Here is a 7043-nt window from a genome sequence, read left to right on the forward strand (position 1 = left end):
ATATAACTACATATATTATAGAGTTTACAATACAAATATTGAGCTTGAACTCACATAGAAGTGGGATGCATTTCCACAAATATGGTTTGGGGAGTTACCTTTCTCTGTCTTAGAGATGTTTTATATTTTACTTGGACTGTATATGATATTTCTGTTCATCAGAATGAAATAAAACATCAGCTTTTCCAATACAAACAACGTATTAAGGTAAAGAAAATGCTGCCATGTAGCAAATACTCAGATTCTACCAGTGGTAGTAATGTATAAAGATTTTCTTCTCTCAGGAATCTCAATGTTCTATGTAAGCTGTTATTTAATCAAGTTATATTTATTCTATTTTAAATGCCACTTTAGCCATAAATTATAGATTCATGCATTAATAGCAGGAGAACAACATCACCATTGTTGGGTATTGACAGTTATCTCAGCAACAACAAAGTTTATTTTATAGGTTTGCCTTCATAGAACTATTGTGTGTCTATTTTTTTTTAATCTTGGTTATGACTCACATCCTATTTACCTGTGTACCCTTATTTGATATTCTAGTCAACAGATTTATTCAGATATGGAACCTGACTACAGAATGACTATAAAGGTCACTCTGATTGCTTTATTTTTTAGTTTTGTATAAAGTTGGAGCTAGATGGTACAGTGGTTAAAGCACTAGCCTGGAGTCAGGAAGAGTCACCTTCCTTAGTTCAAATCTAGCTTCAGATACTTACTAGCTGCGTGACCCTGGGCAAGTCACTTAACTCTCTTTGACTTGGTTTCCTCATCTATAAAATGATCTGGAGAAAGATATGGTAAAGGAATCCATTAATTCTCATTACCAAGAAAATCCCAATGGAGTCATGAAGAGTCAGATAGTACTGAAATGATTGAATATAAGATTGTGATGTCTTAAGGATATGAGGGTAAGATTGCTCCATGCCATGAGAAAAATGCATGAATTGAGACCTTAGTGCTGAAACCTATTCTAATTCATGGAGGTAATGAGGGATTTTCTATTTGATTTCTCTGTGTATATTTGTGACAAATTCATACGCTTGAATTCAGAGATGGAAGGGGCCTTAGTAGTCATCAAGTCCTACAATTTCGTTTTACAAATTGGAAACTGAGGCCCAGAAGGGTGAAGTCCCCTGCCTACGGTATACAGGCTGCAGGTCACTGAGCCAACATTTGAACCAAGGCCCTGAAACTTCAAAACTAGTACACTTTCCATTAGCCCACATGGCCTAGATGGAAGAGAGAAGTGAAACTCTTCTGGGCTATCTATGTAGACATTTGGAAACAGAAGGGAACTTTTTGGTCATCTTTGGTACAGATGTGTTTAACTCTGAGAAAACCACAAACAGACAGTCCCCAAGCTACCAAAGAGAGGGCTGTGTTCCAAATATTCATTTTGATATCCTTCTGGGAAGTTGCATACATTTTCCCATAGAAACAATCTTATTCATGCTGCTTAGGATCCCAGGCTAGGCTACAAAAGCTTTTTTGTATGCTATATATAAGTATTAGGAATTCTCATTTTCAGCAAAGCCCTATCCTGATGATTGGCCCCATTGTTCAAATGGCCCTGAGTTCCTCACCCTTCTTCAGACTTCCTTATGTCTGGTACAGTCACCACAGTCCATGGGGAAGTTGCTGAGGTCCCCAGCTTCAGCGTCATCCTTGACTCTTCCTTTTCTGTCTCATGCTTCACCCAATCAGTGGCCAAAATGTGTTGAGTCTCCCTATATAACTTCATTAGCTCTTTTTCTCTGCTCCCTCAGCTTCCACCCTTGGCTCTCACACCTCTCACTTGGATTATTTCAATAGTTTCTGAATTGGACTCTCTGCTTCCAATCTTTCTAAACCATCATTAATCAATAATATACCCAATATGCAGGTATGACTGGGTTATTCCCTTGCTTAAAAACTTTCAGAGGTACCTCTAGCTCATTTGGAAAATTGTGAGCCTAGCATTTAATGTCATTCCTAATCTGACTTCTCTCCACTTTGCCAGCCTTACTCTTCTTCTCTTTCAGGTATTCCTGAAGCTTGTCTCTTTCCATATCCCATTTCTGCATCTTCTCAGCTGTTCCTTCTTCCTAGAATGGATTCCTCCATCTCTGCCTTTTGGAATTCTTATTGTCTTTCAGGACTCAGATCCAATCTTAAGTCTTTATTTTCCCCAGTTGTCTATGTCCAGATTTCTTTAGATTTCATTGCATTTACTTCTCTACATTCTCAATAGAATGTAAACTCGTGGAGGGCAGCATCTGTATCATTTTTGTCTTGGTATCTCCAGCACCTAGTGGAGTTTCTGACACTAATAATATTGGCTAACATTTATATAGCGCTTTAAAGTTTGTGAAACATTTTATGAATACCATTTGATCCTCATCAGAACTCTGTTGTAGAGGTGCCTTTATTATCTCTATTTGACTTGTTCAGGTCACATAACTAGTAAGTATCTGATGACCAATTTGAATTCAGGCCTTTCTACCTGGCTTCCTCTAAGATTAGAATAGAAATTTGACCAATGGTATCATTGGCATAAGAAACTCCCAGGTGAGGTAATTCTCTCTACCAATATAGATTAGCACCTTATCTATGAATAATAGTATTAATGAGTTGCAGCATTGAGACATTAAGCAACCGAATTAGAGTCTCAGACAGTATGCATGAGAGGTAGGGACTAATCCCTATCATTTTTTTCCCCTCTTTCTAATACCCTTATCTTATGTCTTATGTTATGTTATGAATCAATACTGTGTATCAGTTCCCAGGTAGAAGAGTGGCAAAGGAAAGGCATGGGGGTAAAGTAACATGCAGGATCATAGCTAGGAAGTGTCCGAGGCCATATTTAAACCCAGAACCTCCCATCTCTAGGACTGGATTTCAATCCACTGAACCAGCTTCCTAATTGCCCCATTTAATCTCTATTTTGCTTGCTTTATAGTGAGTTTTCTATCTATTCTACCATACTACCTCTACAAGAGAGGTGCCTTTATATTATTGTGAACTTGAATTTAAGGCTGTATTAGTATACCCCTTACTATACTGGAAATTCTTCAAACTGACCCATCACGTGGCTACCTATTTTTATTGATCAAGGTCCTTCTCCAGCAGAAGACTTATCAGGTCATGATTTTTTCCCAATGTTTTCTCCTTACTCTCTCACCTGCATGCCATCAGTAGTGACTCTCCTGGGATAGGTATTAGTATATTTTCTTTATTTTTGTATCTATATTTTTGTATAAGTTACTGATTTTGTTCTTTAACTTGTTGTTACATTCTTTAACTTCAAGCATTGTTGCATCATTTCAGCAAAAACTATAGCTAGCAGTGAGTGTATTAAGATGATTGTAATTCTTCCTTCAATCATTATTGCATCCAAAAGCCAGTTACAGTGAAGAGTATTTACTGGCTCGCCTGAAGATCTTTGACATCAAACACCACCTCTGGCATAATGCTGATCTTCCTCATGAATGTCTCCTTTGTAATGGTGTCTTTCTTCTTGAGGTGGGTCATAATCTACAAGTTCTATCTGAACTGTTTCTTTCAATCTCCTCTATGCCCTTTCTTTTGATTTTTCCAACAAAGATAGCTTATCTGATGAAAGAAAGCCACTCTCTGGGACATTTACCTTAAGTTCAACTAATAGCATCCATTTTTTGATAACGTCATCAATAAACTGGCATGCCTTCATTCAGCACACATTTAATATCTCCGTGTATGACAATTTGACCAGGATGAGAAATAATGACTGTAGTTTTACTGTCAACAAGAGTTGATGTAGGTTTCTGAGAACCACATAATGCTATAACCAACTGGATCTCCACACACCCGAGAAGATGTTCATCTTCTCATGTAAATATTGCATTGTCCCGATCCAAAACAATGATAATATCTCTTGGCTCAAGTCCTAAATCTGGGTATAATGAGCAAATGATGAAATGACATAGGGAACAGAATTTGCTTAACAAATTAGGGCCAAGCCCCTTTCTAGGTTTGGGACTAGACCCCAAATACATGGAGAGACCTTTATATTATAAAAAACAATCAAATAAGACCAATTAATTAAAAATAACACAACATTAGGAAATCTGATTTCTATTGGATGAAAGATTAGGGACTTTGCAAGTTGGAAAAAAATAAAGTACAGTTCCCTGAATTCAGGAAAAGAGATATCCTACTCCTTTCCCAATAATCTGTGTTCAATCAAAGAACATGGAAACAATATCTGATTAATCAGTATGGGGCCAGTTTTCAGATTACAATATATGTGTTGCTTGAAATGTATAGTTATTAAAAACTCTTTGCATCAATTTTGGATATGATTGCATTTCTGGTCATCCTATCATAGGACCCCTTGGGTAATGGTCTAAACAGTAAGCACAAGTGGTCCAGTTTCCTAGCCAGGCAAGGACTATATTCCAACAATGTAATAAGTTGTTTCTCCCAATTCCCATAACTGAATAAACTTATCTTCACAAGTTTGAATTTGAACTAGGCAATTGAACTAATTGAATTGAAACAGAACTAAACTAGACACCAGAATGGAGCCACAAGATGGAATCAGTGTGGTTTATTCAAAATCCATAATTAACTACTAATAATATTCCTCTCATTTTGTCACACTGGACACCTTTACCATGGAATGTCATCTTCTGACCATCTTTGCCTTTTGTCAATTTGAGGTCAATGCTCCTTTATTTTAGTGTCTTCCTTCTGAGAGGACCTCCAATTGGTTATCTCTCAGGTCTGGAATACTCTCCCTCCTCATCTCCACTTACTGATCTTCCTGACTTCTTTCTGCCTCTCTGTCTCTGTCTCGCTCTCTCCCTCAGCCTCTCCCCCTATTTCTCTCCCCGTCTTTCCCCCCATTCCTCCCTCTCTCTTTCTCTATTTAAGAAAACCTGAATGCTTTATTGTATTCTTGCAAGTGTACAAAACAAAAATAAATGACAATTCAGAGAGGTAGATGAGAAAATCTAACACAAGTAGAAATCTGGATCACTTTTTTGGCACATTAAAAAACAAACAAACAACTCTTTTCTTCTATCTTAAATCAATACTGTATGTTGGTTCTAAGGCAGAAGAACAGCAAGGCCTAGTTAATGGGGTTTAAGTGGCTTGTCCAGGATCATACAGCTAGGAAGTGTTTGCGGTCACATTTGAACCCAGAACCTCCTGTTACTAGATCTGATGCTCAATCCACTGAGCCACCCAAATGCCCCCATTATGCTATTATACATAGATTTAGGATTCTTTCTCATTTGAAGAGTCACAATTCACATCACAGAACATCACATCAGTGAGAACTGGATTAGGAAAGTCTTTCCAAGTAGCTTAAAGGCATCTTGCTACAAGGGACCAAAAAGGATTGGTACTCCTCTTGATAATTTGAGATCATTTTAATAATATATAAATTATAATATATTATATAATTGATACATCAACCATATATTATATATGAGTATGATTTAGCTGGTCTACCTTCCATATGATTACATATAATCATATATAATATATGATAACTTTATTAACTATATTATATAATTACCATTGCAATTGTAATGTATTATATATGTTTATGTATAAATAATATACATAATTGATTTTACTGGAAAGGACCTAAGAGTTTATCTAATCTAATTATGCCACAAATGAGGAAATTAAGGCTTTGAAAGGTTAAATGATTTACTTAATATCACACAGGAAGTAATGCCAGAGATTGACTATCCATAGTGCTAAAGATAACTAAGACTATAATTTAAATAAAAATCCAAATTAATGTTTACATCTGTAGCATCTATATCTATTCTTGTATTTATATCTACTTGAACATAAAGAATTACAAAATCCCAGAGTTTCACAGTTTGAGGACTCCTTACCTAGCCTTTACTAAACCCACCCTTGAATGAGAGTTCCTTCTATTATATTCCAAACAAGTGGTCACCTTGACTTCATTTGAAGATTTTTCAATGGAAGGAGCTCATCCTTTCAAGAATTAGTTCATTCTTCTTTGGGATGGCTCTTGTTGTAGCCAGCTTTTGCTACAAAGGAAGCCTGCCATTTTGCCATTTCCACCTCTCTCTCCTCATTCTACTGGGAGGGGCCATTCCAAACTTCTTTGGCCCCCTCTTTTGTGTGATAGCCCTTCAGATACTCAAAGACAGTCTTGCTGTCTCCCTCTAATGTTCCATTCCACCAATATCATCTTTATAAAGTAATAGATCTGTAGTTTCTCTAAGTGGATAGAATTATCTATCTCCATATCTAGGGTTGTAAACAAAGACATTCTAGTCAACAAGTAAGTAAGTGTATCTGCATGGTGAGGGTGAGTGATCTGAGTGTGAGAAGAGAATACTGATACCTCATCCCTCTAAGTTGGATCCCATGGGAGGCAGACCTTGATAACCATGATAGCATGGATTCAGATATGGTCTAGGTTGGGAGCCAAGTGCTACTCTCATAAACAAGAATTTACTTGCTTTTATAAAAACATGGTAGGCACAGTGATTCCAGACCTAGTAGTAATAAGGAATACTAATAATAAACCCTTTTGTTACTAAATAGACTTGTGGAAACCTATAATGGAAGAAGCTGCTGAAATCAGTTCCCTCAGGCACCTAGCAACTAGAAATGCCAAGATTCTGTTATGAATCAGGTTGACCTTTGGTCTAGAGGAGATTAGCATTAATGTGTCATCCTCCTCCTCATCCCCAACAATTAGTGACTGAGCGTCTGGAAGGTGGTGATGCCAGGCACCAAAGGTTTGTGCCAATGGGCCATCTTTCAAGTGAAACTAACTATAGCACTCTACCCCAAAGTCATATAGAGAGGGTGTTTGGAAATGGTCTTAGAGAGGATCCAAGAGAAGCTTACTTAATCTTAGATTGAGATGAAAGCTTATTGAAGAAGGAAAAAAAAGGAATATATACACATTAAAATAAGTTAGTCCTAGACTCATTTTTTTTACCCTTCCTGGGAAATCATCATTGGTAATCTTCCAGTAGTCTATGTTTGCACAATTCTCTTTACATTTTGTGGTT

The sequence above is a fragment of the Monodelphis domestica genome, chromosome 7, assembly GCF_027887165.1.
Source record: "Monodelphis domestica isolate mMonDom1 chromosome 7, mMonDom1.pri, whole genome shotgun sequence".
In the NCBI taxonomy this organism is placed as follows: Eukaryota; Metazoa; Chordata; class Mammalia; order Didelphimorphia; family Didelphidae; genus Monodelphis; species Monodelphis domestica.